Consider the following 16933-nt stretch of genomic DNA (forward strand, 5'->3'; position numbering starts at 1 on the left):
CAGGGGGCCAGATACACGGGGCTGGGTGGGGAGGCTGGGAGGGCGGTGAGAAGAAGGGCTCACCACACCCAATTTCACACTTATCAGGCAGTGAGAAGCAGGGGAACGTTCCAGAGGTCTTGAAGCAGCGTGTGTTTATATATACAGTACCAGCCCCTCCTTCTATACAGGGGGCTGCAGTTTTCTTCCAGAAGTGGAATAATCCCTCACTGCCCACCTTGAAACGCTGATGGTATCGATGCAAACGGGATGTCGGGCCAGCTGAAATCCAACATAAACCAGATTAATATCAGTCCCCTTTAGAAAAACCCTTGTCTTGCAGTTCTGCCTCTTGCTAGTCAGGCTACGAAAACACATTAGAGCAACCATGGCTAATTGTTATGCAGTGTGATGAAGGGATGCAGCCTTTCTCACAAAGGCCAGAGCACTCTCCCTAATGTGCGCTCTCAAAGTATATTCTCTGAGGTGGTCTTTATGTGATAATAGCTATCTATCTGCCGTCTGACAGGGTTCAGCCTTTTGTGTTAGCGAACAATCCACTGAGTTCACCCCAGCCTCTCTGATCCATCTGGGACCATGAGGTGGATGTCCCCGGACCACCAGGGGGCTGGAGTCTCCATGTTGACCCCCTCAGCACCGACCCCCGTTCCTCCCCGTCTACCCCCCCCCCCTCCAGCCCCCGGACCCCCCTGCCATCCACGGGGGTCACGAGGGGTGGGATTGAGGGACAAAAAGACGTGGAGATGTAGGGGCGTCCGGGGGCCTGTCTGAGATGAGAGTGATAATTACATCTATTTGGAGTGAGTGGCATTGGGGGTCAGGGCTGCTCTGTCTCAATCTGACAGCAGTGACAGAACCCCAGTCAACTCACAGACAAGCTGGCTCTGAGGGGGAAGACCTTCCTGGGCTGCCTGATGGGGGAGGACCTTCCTGGGCTGCCTGATGGCTAGTTTAGGGGTGAGACCCAGCCCCAGGCTCAAAAATCTCTCCCCCGATGGATCCATGTCGAGGACCTCTATTATTATTATTATCGTTGGCACGCTATTAACTGCTACAGAAATGTGTATCTCCATCTTTATGCATCTCCTGAATGTATCTTGTGGGGATTGCAATGAGCCACCAAGGTACACATTCCATGTGAAGGTCAATTAGCCACAGGCAGGACTGACTGCTAGCCTGCAGTCTTATCCACCTCACCCCCTTTTTATTTTTAGATAGGTGGTGCTGACTCGCTGCAAAAATATCTTCATATGCATTAAAGCGATGTGACTTCTACCGAGAATGCGTATAATGACCTCATCTACAGCATTCTACTGCTTTCTCCATCTGTCTGGAAAGGTTTTCTTCCACAATCAGTTGGATATGAGTGTGTGTGTGTGTCTGCATGTGTGTTTATGTCGGTATGTGTGTGTGTGTGTGCTGGGTCAAACAGGGGCCAAATTAATGCTGACCAGAGGCAGGCTGAACCGAGCTGCTGTTCTCATCTGCTCTGGGCTATACCTGCATTATACAGCACCATCACGCATCATCACAATACAGGGGGAGTCAGGCTAGCGGCTGAAGGGAGAGGTCAGCTACCACACAAGCAGTAAAACCCCACTTTTATGGAGGATTTCATGAGTGCTCACAATCCGCCGCTGCTCCATCTCCGGTTCGAGGACGTGCCACATTCCCCAAGAGCTGTGAGCTGTGTCCTCCAGTTACATTCACACCCCAGTCAGGGAACACACGGGCCTGCTTTGAACACCGAACTAAACTATAAAGCCGTTTTACTCCAAATAAGAGTGCCCGGGAAATGAAAAACACAGGCTTTGAAGTCTAGATGGAAACGACACATGACCCCTCAAAAATGTCTCTCAGCCAATGAGGCCTGAGACCTTCTTCTCAAGAACATTTTCATTACACGACTGCAACGCCACAGAAGCACCCTAGCTTAGGTCTGCCACCCACACTAAATAAACCACTCCCTTTGTACTGGAAGCTACTTCATCACAAGATGTTCGTTCCCTCATTGCTAAAACCGAGGTGACTAATGAGTGACAGTTTATTAATTTGGACAGTATTAGAGAAAGGCGAGTGGTCAGGTTCAACAAAAGGGGTCTGATGATCCATAAGTCTGAAGTGAAGATGTAGGTCCATGAGGGTCAGAAACAAGACATCTCAATGATTCAGGTTACAGACATAAAGGGCTGACCTTGTGATCCAGCTGAAAGGATTGACATTATTCCCCCTCTGTAATCCAACACCAGGATGATGACAGTCTGGCACATTCATATCCAGATGACAGCTATTTTGTGAGAGGAGCTTTTGGTGGTGCCGGGGCGTGGGTACAGGTGGCCCATCTGGTGTGGGCTCTATCTGTCCCCCGGTGCTCCTACCCTGTCTGGAAAACTCCCCTGAGTGTGCCGGTGACAGACGCGGGGACAGACGCTTGTGCAAATTGAGTTGATGGTAAATCCTCTGTCTCCTGACCCAGCAGCTAGCTGCTCTGAATTAAGTAGTCAGTGAAACCATTCAAACTGGGTTCGATCGTGTACCGAGATTTTTTCATTTTTTTCAAATTCACAGGTTAACTGTCAGTTAACGGTGCTATTTTTCCGAAAGTTGATGAAAACTGGGATGTCTACAAACCTCTGAAAAGGCTTCAACTCTGAGATGAAGGAGCGAACTGTGAGTTTGGAGAAGCAAATAGTTTCTGCTCCTTTAAGGAGGCGGAAGTGCTTTCAATAAAACAGAACACTAAATGGTAATGGTTATGAAATGTCAAAATAATAGAACAATTACGGAGAGCAGTCCGACTGCAGGCGTGGAGAAACGGCCCCCGCTGACAGCAGACCGGAGTCACCACGTCTGATGCAACACTATTCGCGTTTCCATTCTCCCACAAAATAATAGAGTGCATAACTGCTTCTCTGGTTATTTAAGAGCTTTATTTATGGCCCTCTGTCTTTCTTTAACGGCCTTCTCTCTCTCTCTAACCTCCGGCGCTTCCATGACATGTATTCCGGGTTCCCCTCTGATCCACAGCTTGGAGGTCTGGCTGTGTTGGGCCCCTGACCCCTGCTTACCCCCCTCAGACTGAACAATGGCTTCGGCTCACCTCCTCACCTCCCGGCCAGATGGCTGGCTCCTCTCTGCTGTCCCCTCATGGCCAAGGTCACACAGGGCTCCAGTTCCACCTGCCCCCCCCTTCCCTCCTCTTTGTCCCCCTGCCAGCAGCACGTGCCACCCCTGGTAGGCAAACACTGACCCCCTTTCAAGCCTTTTTCCCAGCAGGGGGTCTCTTGTTTCTTCAACTGGACAGGAGAGGAAATGATACAGTGTGACTGACAGGATTGACTGAGTCACAGCAAGACACACAAGTACATCTCAATAGCTTCTATAAGAGAGCTACAGGAGAGACCTGCCTGTGTAGGTTTTTCGCTCCAACACTAATCTAGCACACCTGATTCTAATAATAAGATGGTTGATCAGGTGACTAGTGTTAAATGGGGTTAGGTATAAGTGTGGTTGGAGCAAAAACCTACAGGCAGATAGCTCTCCAGGAAGAGGGTTGGAGACTCCTGGAAAGGTTACGTTTTCTGAAAACAGTCCTCTCAATGTGGCTTCTTTTCACACTCCCCGAGCAAGCGTCGAGTTTAACAAGGAGAAGACACACAAAACACATCCTTGGAAATGGTTTGTTAGGGTCACAAATGCATAATCCTGAAATCCAGAATCAACTGGCACCTGTGTCATTCCGAGAGGTGGATCACACCATTGGGAGGTGGGGGCGGGTGGGTGATATATAAGCAGCTACCTGTCACAGACGCAAGCCTCCCCCACCACCCCTTTTATAGAGCGACCCATCAGATCAATGTCCACAGAAAGAGACCCCCACCCCTCCCCCCCAAAAACCTAATAATCTAAGCTTTTCATGCAGCCAAGTCTCTCTCTGCTTTGTTTGTGTAGCCTGCAATTAGTGACACAGTCAATAAAACCAGGGGGTGGTCCCATTGAGGATGGAACAAGGGCGGGGTGAGGGTGGGGGAGGTGAGGCCACACTAAAGCTGCCAGTGCCGTGGCAACGGTGACAGCCTCAGAGGGATGGAACGGCCAGTACACTTACAGGGAGGGGGGGGGGGGGGGGGGGGGGGGAGGAGGGTCATCATGAAAGAGATCCAAACACAAACTGTTCCTGTGAGTTTCTCAACACAGCCTCTGCGAGATTGTGCCAAAGTACCCAGCAAGAACATGGGTTTCAGTCACAAGTCTGATGGTGTTAACATCTTTTATATCGACACTTCAGCACACACCATAAAGTTGCTGTGAATATTTATGATGGGTTTAAAACCAGCCTCCTCTGTCCCTCAGGGGGTCACAAAGTAGTGGTAATCAGAATTCAGGGAAGCCCCTCCTCTCCCTGTCGATAGTTCACTGGTCCACCGTGAGCCGTAAAACTCAAGGCTTGCCGTTATTCACTTACCGGTAGCACAGCATGGTGGACGAACACCACCAACGCAGCATCCAGTCGCTCTTAGCCTCACCGCTGCATACAGGGTTAAGGATGGATGGACCTAGGATAGATGTTCTTTTTGTCAAGTTCAACCAATGCTTAAGACTTTTGAGAGGCCTCGAATCAAATTAGCCTTACAGGCTCATTCGCAATTTTCTGGGAGTGATGTGAATCAGTTTCTACTTGACGGTCTTTCAGAGAGTACGGTTTAGCACCTTGGGCTGAGATCTGTGAGACTGTGAGAGGCAGCACAGCATGCAAGCTGCACAGCATGCAAGCTGCACAGCATGCAAGCATGCAACCCGTGGGGGGAGGGCATCACACCAGGACTGATGAGTAGTAACAGGGTCTGGAACAGGCTCTTAGTCGTCGTGGTTTTCCACTGCGAGTCAGAGTGCGTGATCACTGCAGGTCTCAGGCCTGCCATCTGTCAGAGAAGCTATTTTGGAGGGACCGGGGTCTATCCAGGTGGTAGCAATTCTGTTGGATGGAACAACTTCAACTCAGTATGGGGCCCCTTCCTTTAAATAGCACGGCATGTTTCTGGAGGGAGTCTAGGCACATCTGAACAACTATAACAGAGGGTTTGTTTTCGTACAATGCGTACAATATTGGAAACTTAACAGAGCCTTATACTCAAGTCTCTGTTTTAATGCTTGTGCAGAAAGAGACAGTATTGAATCTTACTTCCTGATGTAAACCTTGTAGACCTATGCTGTGAGCCTGAGCATGCAGTCTTATTTTTAATTAAAAGCCGGATTTCCCTCAGCAAATCGATCATTTCCTCCTGGTGTAATTACAGCAGTGCAGCATGTGTGCTGGTGTGTCAGTGCTTGGCAGGTGAACCATCCAGAGCACGCTGATCCCTGACAAGCCTGACTTTTAGACCCCCAGTCTCCACCTGTGCAGAGAAAACTACTGCACACAACACACAACCTTAATTAGTGGCGTTCTGGTACGTCACTATTTACCTACTGGGACAGTCTCTCCAACTTCAGACCCACAGCCTGTATGTTTAAGTTGTTTTACAAAAAAGTTTCTAAAGAGTTTGAGGTAAAAAGGTTGTTTTATCTGCTTAACTGAGGACAGAGCTTTTTCATGTCCTTCAGGTATTCACACAATCACACATCCTTGTTGTTTGTGTCTTTCCCCCGAGGTCCGTCTCTGAAGACAGGAGAGGTGGTGCCTCCTAATCAGCACACATGGTGGGGCGCTCCCAAGTGGGACTGCAAGACCCTCCGGATATTACAAACCCAGGGAAGTAGCAATATCTGTTTAGGACTTTTGATGGGCCTTTCTCTCTTTTTCCTTTCTATTCTCTCCTCTCTCTCTCTCTCCCCATCTCTCCCTCCTCTCTCTCTCCCCCTCTCTCCCTCCTTCTCCTGTGTGACTGGAGGCAGATGACTCCAGTGTTTTATCTCCAGACAGCAGGCTGAGGAGACACTACACCAGACGGTCTCTCTCCAGTAGGTATCGCTCAGCAGGAGGTATAATCAACGTGTCCTGCGAGCTGGGTCCGGGTCTCTTTCCCCAGTCTTGGAAAACAAGAGACATTACATTTATTCTATTCTCTGCCATTCAGGCGGCCGCGTCGCTCTCCCTCACAGCCGTCTCTATCGGGAGCTGCATATCAACTCATAAGCAGGGTTGATTGTTCTCTCTTTTCCAGCTTTCTCTTCTGCCAAACTCTCTCTTCAGGGCTCTGTCTTAATCAGTTCCTCTTTCCCCTTCAAAGAAAATCAACTCTCGCATGTTTTGCATTTGAAGATTTTCTCTTTTAGATAAGACATCCTCCTCCTCCCTTACCCCCCCCCCCCCCCCCCCCCACCACCACCCCAAAAAGCAAATCATAATAATATTGAAATTGTTGACGATTGTTCTGGCATTGAAACAAAGACTTCCAGCTCTACAAACAGTTTCCTGACACCCCCAGCGTAACAGAAGGAATAGCAGTCCTCCTTTATCCCGGAGGAAGAAGCCCTTTGTTCTGAAACACAATGGTGAGCATCTCTGACAACTTCAAAGAGCTCCACTGTGTTTCCTCCAACCAACTCTCTAATGAAAGTCGATCGTCCTGCGCGAGTGTGATTACGTCGGCTTCATTAAGAGGCGGGTTGGGATCACAAGCAGCACTGCTCCCGGGAGCGGTCGCCTCCACAAGCACCTCTCCCACTCACTCACCAGGAAGAAAACCTGACAGGGAGGATCGACAGAAAAACTATTTATTTTTCGACCGGCATATTGATTCATCAGCAGTTGTAACGCACAGTAAATGTGTAGAGAACTGTTGTAGTACCTTCTGATCTCTGGAACATCACGCTGAGGTCAAACGCTGTCTGTGCGTTTCCACCCAGCTCAGGGAGGTAGAGAACAGCTAGTGTATTTGTCGGAGCAGGTTTATCAGCCCTGGGATTGAAATGTTATCGCTGAGGAAAACAGAAGGCAAAACTAAAGGGAGTCACTTATGTGTCACCATGCAGGAACTCAGTTATGTGTCACCATGCAGGAACTCAGTTATGTGTCTCCATGCTGAAACACAACAAATCATTAGCAACGTGGGCAACTGGGATCAGAACAGTAACGAGTATATGAGAGCAACTTGACCCTGAATTTTTCTTTCTTTTTTTTTTCCTCCTCTGAGGGGCACTGCTTGGAGTTTATTTTCACGACTGGCTTCAGCCATGCATCAAAGTCACAGCATCAGCTCCTGTATTTACAGCCTCGCCATCCGTACTGATATTGTTATGGATTATTCCGTAAAAGTGCTCTGTGTAATTTATTGTGGTTTATAGTTGGATTAATTGCTTGACCTTTTTGGTTGTGTGTGTGTGTGTGCGTGTGTGTGTACTTGGGTGTGCGTGCGTACATGAGAGAAACAGAAAGTAGGAATAAGAATTAGCACATTGATCAAACTATTTTCACCATTCCATACCATCCTTGGTGTCAAAAAGGACCCGCTGTAGCCCTGCTTCCATCCCAGTTCCAATTCCTCACACAGAGCCTCATACAAAAGCAGAAGTTAAGTGTTTATAAATTCGAACATGTACTGACTAATCAGAAGAGTCCCTCAAAAATAAAATCATTAATCAGTGATGCAGAAAGGTTGTAACAGAAATTAAATTAGTGAGTTCTTAAATTATTTCCAGCACAGCAGGCTGATTTACCCCCATCTCTGATGAACAGACCTGCTCCCTTCACATGCTGGAAGATTTCACTCTCCCCCCTCCTCCCCCAATCAAATATGTAGGTGCATCAAGCCTCACATTAAAATGAGCAGTGTAACTATGGTAATTCTGTCGGAGGAACTCTGTTGATGGGTAGATAATTATCTTGATTATTCAGGATCTATTATTCAGAATGTGAGGAGCAGATCCTCCTCTTTGCTCAGGGCCATTCTCACCCACAAGTGGAAATAATTGTAACGTGGCAGATGTTTAATTATTGTTATTTTAAACACAACAGATCGTAATGAAGTGTGTGTTGTTCTCGCATTAGCTGTTATCGTCTTCCTCTCCTCCTCTCTTCCCCCCCCCCCCCCTCCCATAACGAGGGAGTCATTATTTTCTCTTGCGCGCAAATGTGAGTCCTAACTGTTCATCAAGTATTTGTGATAGTGTCATAAATCCACTCTCTCTTCACTGGCAGGATTCTTCCCAGATCCATGGACAGACAGGACATACAACGAACAAATGGAGTACAGAGTTCCACTATCTCAGACTACTGAACTGTACCGGCTACTTGAATTAAACAGCGTCTCCTCTGATTGCTTTAACAAAGAGGTGGGTAAGGAGCAACAATGCTGTCGTACGTCTGTGATATATAACATGGCCCTGTTGAGAACAATGCCCAAGCAAGCTGATGGATCAACGGCCTTTTTTGAAAAGTCCTTCCACGACGACACCAAAGGAAATGTGAGTCTGATATGATCTGGAATTCTCTTCATAACAAGGGTAGGCACAAGGGCACGGGTCTCATAGGACTACATCTATAATTCATCTGAAGATCTCATGAATTAGCAATGAGATAATACAACCATATATGTTTTACATGAGAGACAGGAAATGCAGTTTTATCACTAATACGGATTTTCCTTTGTGAGTGTAATCAAAGTTTAAGTGCATGCCGTGGATTCATTAGTGTGAATATCTGATTAAAACTGGAGTAAAAAAAAAAAGAAGAAAAAAAGTCTAAGGCAAGCAAAACATTTTCTTATAATTTTACATACATTTTCTTGTATCCAGTGCACACACAGTAGTATATGGACTCTACGTGACAGATCTTTTCCCTGCTATCACCTGCTGACTCTCACCATGCACAGCACTGGACTACTGCAAGGGTTCTATCAAAGCTGCAGCCAATGTCCCAACGCAGAGTTCATCCTCACTAAAATACATGTATTTTCATACAGGGTGACCAAGCATGAACACATATTCAGTGTGTGACTTTTAGACTCAAGGACTCCCTCAGTATGAACTATTTTATTTTATTATCATTCAGTGTTATTTTAAACAGATAATGAATTGTTCATGTTCCTCTTATATCAAAAACCCTGTGATATCATTTGTCAAGATATTTACTGCGGTCCATAATTACATTTGCAGCAAGCGAACTACCTCACAGAGAAATTCATAGCTTTGGACAGTGTCCATATTTCAGACCAAAACCTCCTGACTGTTGGTCGTAAATGACAGTAAATAAAGAGGCAATAAGACTGTTCCATCCCCAGAGAGATACAACCATCATCATTTTTACCATTTCACATGACCACACTCTTCCCTACCCAACCGTCTATAAGGCCCAGGGTTTAAGGTTCATTCAATTTCATGATACTATATAGATATTTAGATATATAAATATAGTATCTATTATCTAAAGAACAATACATATAGTGCAGACGGCACGTTTTGGTCAAAACTGACATACGAACTAGACGAGACCCTATTCCTTGAATTGTTTTATTTGAACGCAGCCCAGTTACGACAGCCAGGAACCCTAGCTACCTGGCTTATCTCTAGGATTATCCTCTCTTCGTCCTCTTAATTAGCAGTCAAGGACCCCACTCGGGTGTCCATCTGCCTGCCTGCTCCAGAGGGCAGGTGTCCCTCACCCCATGCCCCATCACCCCTCTCCTCTCCTGGGGTTGCCTCCTTTGACGCAGGTCCTCTTAATTAAAACGTTGTAGCAACTGAGCTGTGTGTGTTACACGCCCACCTCCTGTAGGGGTACCCCTCGTCACCCCACACCCCTCACCCCTCACCCCACACATACTGGACACCCCGGGCCTGCTGGGAGTGAGATGAGATGGGATCAGACAGGATGCAAATGCTTCGCTCTGGGGGTGGAGGTGGAAGAAGCTGGTCTGGGGGGAAACTGGTCAGCCTGCCTGGTTTCCAATCCTGAAGCTAGCAGATCCACCGTCTCCCCCAAGACACCTTCTGTCCAGATGGACAGTTTTTACCTCAAAGATACCACTACTATATCAACACAACCCATCTTCAATATGGCAAGCTGTGCAGTAGGTGGTACAGCACAGTGTAAACTCACGCTTTGATAGGCTGGGAGACAGGTGGGAAGGCTGGAGACAGGTGGGAAGGCTTGGAGACAGGTGAGAAGGCTGGGAGACAGGTGGGAAGGCTGGGAGACAGGTGGGAAGGCTGGGAGACAGGTGGGAAGGCTGGGAGACAGGTGAGAAGGCTGGGAGACAGGTGGGAAGGCTGGGAGACAGGTGGGAAGGTTAGGAGACAGGTGGAAAGGCTGGGAGACAGGTGGGAAGGCTGGGAGACAGGTGGGAAGGCTTGGAGACAGGTGGAAAGGCTGGGAGACAGGTGGGAAGGCTGGGAGACAGGTGGGAAGGTTGGGGGACAGGTGGGAAGGCTTGGAGACAGGTGGGAAGGCTGGGAGACAGGTGGGAAGGCTTGGAGACAGGTGGGAAGGTTAGGAGACCGGTGGGAAGGCTGGGAGACAGGTGGGAAGGCTTGGAGACAGGTGGGAAGGTTAGGAGACAGGTGGGAAGGCTGGGAGACAGGTGGGAAGGCTGGAGACAGGTGAGAAGGCTGGGAGACAGGTGGGAAGGCTTGGAGACAGGTGGGAAGGCTGGGAGACAGTTGAGAAGGCTGGGAGACAGGTGGGAAGGCTGGGAGACAGTTGAGAAGGCTGGGAGACAGGTGGGAAGGCTGGGAGACAGTTGAGAAGGCTGGGAGACAGTTGAGAAGGCTGGGAGACAGGTGGGAAGGCTGGAGACAGGTGGGAAGGCTGGAGACAGGTGGGAAGGCTGGGAGACAGGTGGGAAGGCTGGAGACAGGTGGGAAGGCTGGAGACAGGTGGGAAGGCTGGAGACAGGTGGGAAGGCTGGGAGACAGGTGGGAAGGCTGGGAGACAGGTGGGAAGGCTGGGAGACAGGTGGGAAGGCTGGGAGACAAGTGGGAAGGCTGGGAGACAGGTGGGAAGGCTGGGAGACAGGTGGGAAGGCTGGGAGACAGGTGGGAAGGCTGTCAGGTAGAGGCTTTAATGTATTTAAGTATGTTTGTACTTTAAGTCAAATATTTTTCACCTGGCTATGTGCGTACATAATAACCAACATAGTTTGTAAAGGAATTAATCTGGTTAGAAAACAAGTATAACTCTGCAGGCATGTTTTCACCATTTACCATGTTGTGTTTCATTTGCATCACTCACATGCAAATGATGTCGGACAAGTTGTGTTAGGGTGTCATACCATCATACTGGTGGTGCAGATCTGCTCATCCCCGGGGAACACAATTATGGTGCCATTTACACCTCCTCATGCTGGAATGGAAGATTATTCTTCAGCAAAGTGCAGTTATGTTGAAATGAAGCACATCCATTTTCTCTGTTTATGAACACTGGGTGCCATATGCTCCTCTATCCATGTCTCCAAACTAAAGGGATTTTCTTCCCTGAATTCTTATTTGATTTCAGCTCAGGCTTTAGTCCACTTAAGCTAAACAGATTGCTGATAAATGATTCAGTCTGATGCCAAGAAGGATAAAACTCAGATGAGATTTAATATTGTTACACTTGTACACCATTTTGTTAAACTCCAAGGTTAGGTAGCCCATGCTATTGGGAACACGATTTAAGTGTCTCTTCACCCCATCCATTGGCTTGTTTTAGCGCAGATTACAGTGGGTAAACCCCCCAGAAGGGTCTGTATTTCCACAAACAAGGCCAGACACAATGGTTGATGAATATTCAAAACTCTGACTCCAACTAGGGAGTCCCTCAAGCCATTTAAAAGAGTGTAGCAGTTAATTAGACCCGGCCTAAATGGAGATCTGACGCCCAGGCATGTCTAATGCCCTCCAGCTTTTAATTAAGTCAATTACAGAACACTTTTCCCCCATTGATTACTGCTTGGGGATTGATTATTTTTCCACATGTGCGTAAAATGCTGCAGGTGTGAAAACTAGCCCTAATGAGAAAATCTGGAAAGGCAGAACAGAAACATTGACTACCTGTTTTGTTTTTTTGTTGTTGTTTTTTTTACTGAATATACTTTTGCTATCGAGATATGGTAGCCTTCAGACTTTAAGCTTTCTATGGCTGAGATTTTGGAATTGCAGATCACTTTGGGGTTCTGTTTCAATGCACCGGCTCTAATGTGAATGGACTAATTGATTAATCAGCGCCTCTTCACAACACTTGAGCAGAACCAGGATCAAAGACCTGAGGGGAGAGGCCGAGGGGAGAGGCCGAGGGGAGAGGCCGAGGGGAGAGGCCGAGGGGAGAGGCCGAGCTGGTCATTTCTCTGTCCAATCCAGATCCATACAAACATGTGACCGCGATCGAAAACCGGAAACACATAGAATCACCCTAACCCCTCCCGAGGTAGAGGACATGGTAGAGGACATGGTAGAGGACATGGTAGAGGACATGGTAGAGGACATGGTAGAGGACATGGTAGAGGACAACGCTGCAGAGTTGCAATCATCAGCTTGGCTCCTCCAGGTGGAACCGGTGTCAGTGGACACACTCCTTCCTGGAGACCAGAGCACAGTGGGCCACAAGCTTCCCCACAGGGGCCACACACACACACCGCTCCCCATCCACACACACACACACACACACACGCCTCCACACACACACACACACACACACCAGCCTCCACACACACACCGCTCCCCATCCTATGATTGGAGCCACTGGGAAGACAAGCTCATTTTCCCTCCACCTAAACCTAAAAGGTAGAGCCATTTCACAGACCTGGGGAGAGATGGGATGTTTTCCTCCTGCTTTTTCACCCAGACGGACAATTTCCACCGGAGTAAGACTGCTGGGTTCAAATGAGAGGGATGGGAAGAAAATGAGGTCTGTTCCCGATCTCCCGGTGCTGTGAGAGAGAATATTTGGGGGAGGTTGTAATCATTCAGCACTGCAGACGTCTCAGGAGATGACTGGACCTCATCTTCGGCTAACCTTCAGAAGTAGGGCAAGCCTCTTCTCCCTGTCTCTCTGTCCGGTAATAACCTGAACTAGAGACAGCAGAACATGGCTAGCGGCCTGGATCAAAGAGTAACCCAAATTCTTTAAAAAAATTCTGTGACAAAAAAGTCTGTTGTAGTAACTCAACAGTTTTTTATATCAATATACAGTGCTGTTCAGAAGTCTTAGGCACCCAATAATTTTTTTACATGAATATTGTCATAATAACATATATATTTTGGTCTTCTGGATTTGTAAGGCAGTAAAGTGGAATTTTGCAAAAGAAATGTGTGTTGTCATTTCCTTATTTCTTAAAGGATTTTTACTTGTTGTGAAATTAAAAATCTTTAATTGTGCCTAAGACTTTTGCACAGCACTGTGTGTGTAAATATTATACACGGTTTGGTTTTGACTATTCTGTGGTCAGCTGCCACGTGAGTCACCAGATCTAAAATGAAAATAAACTACACTCGTCCAACTAGAAGTCTATATACGAATACCGGTATGTCCTTCTGTTATACCTTCCAGATGGAGCAGATGTTCTTTTGGACGTTACCAGGGCAAAACCATAGATGGTTGATGTATTTCTGAGCTCTGCTGCCCTGAAATGAGTTTGTCACACAGCAGGCTGAGCCTGGGGCGAGCTGGAAGGCAGCTCCAGGGTTCAGGCTTTCTCAGGTGAACTAATAGTGTTCTGATGCCAAATGCCATAAAGAATATCTAACCTCACTCAGTGTTAAGAAGAAAATAAATACAGGAGTTGGACTGTTTAGGCCCTTGTAAAGGACCTGTATGAACACGTCCATTCTGATTGGTGTTGCTCCATAGTCGTCTTTGCACCTCAAGCACGCCTTCTTGCAGTTTTTTAATCTAGAGACACAATCAGTGTCTTTAAAATGAAGTTAAAATCCAAGTGACACAAACATACCGCACAGAGAGGGGAGCCCCTGCCCTCACAGGAGACTTCTATTGTTCCTGTACGATATCATATCATCTACCTCTCGTTCTCCACATCTCATTTTCTTCCACTACTGTCAAGCTGTCTGCCACGGCACAATCTTCTCACTTCCACTCCCTCTCTCGCCCCTATTTCTCTCTGTCTCTCTCTCTCCTCCTCTCCCACTCCCTCTCTCGCCCCTTTCTCTCTCTGTCTCTCTCTTTCCTCCTCTCCCACGCCCTATCTGTCTCTACCTCTCCCCCTCTCTCTCTCTGTCTCTATCTCTCCTCCCTCTCTCCTCCTCTCCGCTCCCTCAAACCCTCTCTCTCCCCTCCTCTCTCCCCTCCTCTCTCTCTGTCGGTCCCAGTGTCTCTCAGTCTATGGGGGTGCAGTCAGAGCCAGACAGGACAGCTCTCTCCCAGTTCAGTGTCTCGTCAGCCAGGGCTGGCATATTCCTGGATCCATTACAACAGATGGGCTTTTTACTGGTAACGTTTGGGTTGGAATGGGCCTCGCTCGAGGGTGAGGCATCTGTCCTGTCGCAGATTGGACACCATCCCTTCGACTTCAATCCTCCTTCACCCCTCTGTCCTTCCCTCTGTTAAGCAGATGAGCTCTGTCCGTGATAAGTGCCGTGGTGAAACCGGCGTGGAGACACTACAAACCGTCAAATACCTGTACATCACACCATAACATTAGAGGTCTTCATTGATTCCAGATAAAACGACAGTCTTTAATTCCCCTCCAACCCAACGTCTAAAGTATTGCATCAACAGATACAAATCTGATTAGAGCCCCTGAGCTTGGCGCCGGTCCAGCGATGACACAAAGTGTAAAATCTCATTTCCGTGGCAACCGGAGCCGCGCGGACCACTCCGAAGCTCCAGCGCTCACTCCGAGCTCAATAACCTTGGACTCATATTTCTACGTCGGTGATTTAACGCCTTGCAAAATGACACTGCGGCTGAGCCCATGTTGATGTCTCTACTCTTGGCCGTCCTGTGTCCCGTCGGTCTCTCCGTGTTATTTATCATGGCCACTCCGACCCACGCCATGACACATGAGCATCTTCCAATGGGCTATTCATCTCCCCGGTAAACGTGTGGCTTCCAGACCCGGTTCGGATGAGAGGAGGGGGGGGGGGGGGGGGGGGAGTGCCGGGGATGAAAACCATGCTGGATGAGTTACGGCTCATCCGGAGGAGTTCATCTGGAGTTCCGCTGAGCTGCCTACTCCTTCACGGCAGGAGGGAGCGGGCCTCCGCCCGGACGTCCCCCACCCGGACGGCCTCCACCCGGACGGCCCCCACCCGGACGGCCCCCACCCGGACGGCCCCCACCCAGACGGCCCCCACCCGGACGGCCCCAACCCGGACGGCCCCCACCCGGACGGCCTCCACCCGGACGGCCCCCACCCGGACGGCCCCCACCCGGACGGCCCCCACCCGGACGGCCCCCACCGGACGGCCTCCACCCGGACGGCCTCCACCCGGACGGCCTCCACCCGGGCGGTGTTCACTGTGGTTAGATCAGCCTCCTGCTTCATGCAGCCGAGAGAAGCCATCCGTCTTGGTTAAAACTGATCGTCAGGACAGAGACAGTGCCGGCATTACAACCGCATTATGTGTGACGCGCACGCTTATAGTAGCGTTTGTTTGACAAAAACACACACACACACAGTGAGTGTATTTCACGTTTTCCTCATGGTGAGATAGAGGAAGCCTCTGTCTGAAAACATAATATTGGAGAAGGAGAATCAATATTTGAACAGGTTCAGTCTGCGCATCTTAAGTAGCCTGAAATGTAGATACTGGAATATGTACATCTTTTCTTCCCAGTCTAAATGATTCACTATTCTGAGGTTTTCAACTGGATCTTTGGACGGTAATCGTTAAACTAGGACAGACCAACCGCAAGTCCTCATCACAACCTTTTTACCAACACATGAATTATGTATGAAGTATATTACAGTCTTTCCAGATTTAAGATAGTTAGGATAGTAAACTGCATGGCACAGTAAAAATGTGAATGTGTTGTGAATTCAGGCATGCCTTAGAGTCCAGTTGTAACTAAGTATAAACACAGTTATTAAGAGTGTACATAATATGTACAAACACCGCACTTCTACAGCATCAGATTTTGACGAATTTAATAATTTATTATAATTAATAATTTGTACAAGTCTAGATTTACAATTTATAGTACATGTTCACCAGTCAGGGACCATCTCTCACTAATAAAGTCCTAAAACACTATTTATTTATTTATTTATTTATTTATTAACTCCCACTAATCAGAATTAAGCCCACTGCCACACCCCTCTAGTAATGGATACATTCTGAATGTTCCGTTAATTAATTCACACGATGTGAAGCCACAACACAGACACATGTTACATAAATATGTATGCAGTCATCATAAACATTCATAACCCAGCATGCACACAAGAGCCCTTCTTGTGTCGCGTGCACTATGTAGAACTAGCCTTGTACTGTACAGCAGTCAACACTGAAGAACTGGTATAGAGCTTCAGGAGGGTAGGTGAAAACACACCCAGGAAGTTAAACTGGGATTGGTCATAATGTGAATATTACCATCACATGTAGATGTGAGCCCAGTTTGTTATCATCAATATTTAAGATTGTTGCACTTATTATATGATAATAGTTTTTGCTGCATTGTGCTGTTGTAGATGATATGTTATTGTTGCACTGTAGTTCAGGTATTGTTATTGCCTGATAAGCTGAGAAGTACTTGCACTGTGCCTTGTAACAGCCCCTCTACTCTGATCACAATCCTGCTGTATCTTTGATCTTCTACAATTATTTAGCCACCTTTTGTTGGTCGGTTTGGATATAACCATCTGGTAAACAAATAAATCTCAAATTAAAACAAATTTTAGTTTGGTTTATTAAAACTACTAATATCCCTTAAAAAGGCCAGTCCTTGCAAAGTCTAAACTAGGTAATTGTCGACATATTAACCGTACTGTGTAGGAATGCATCCAACTACACCATCTCCTTCAAAAACAGACAAAAGAGAATAAAATAATGAATCAAA

Source organism: Osmerus eperlanus, chromosome 9 (assembly GCF_963692335.1).
Source record: "Osmerus eperlanus chromosome 9, fOsmEpe2.1, whole genome shotgun sequence".
In the NCBI taxonomy this organism is placed as follows: domain Eukaryota; kingdom Metazoa; phylum Chordata; class Actinopteri; order Osmeriformes; family Osmeridae; genus Osmerus; species Osmerus eperlanus.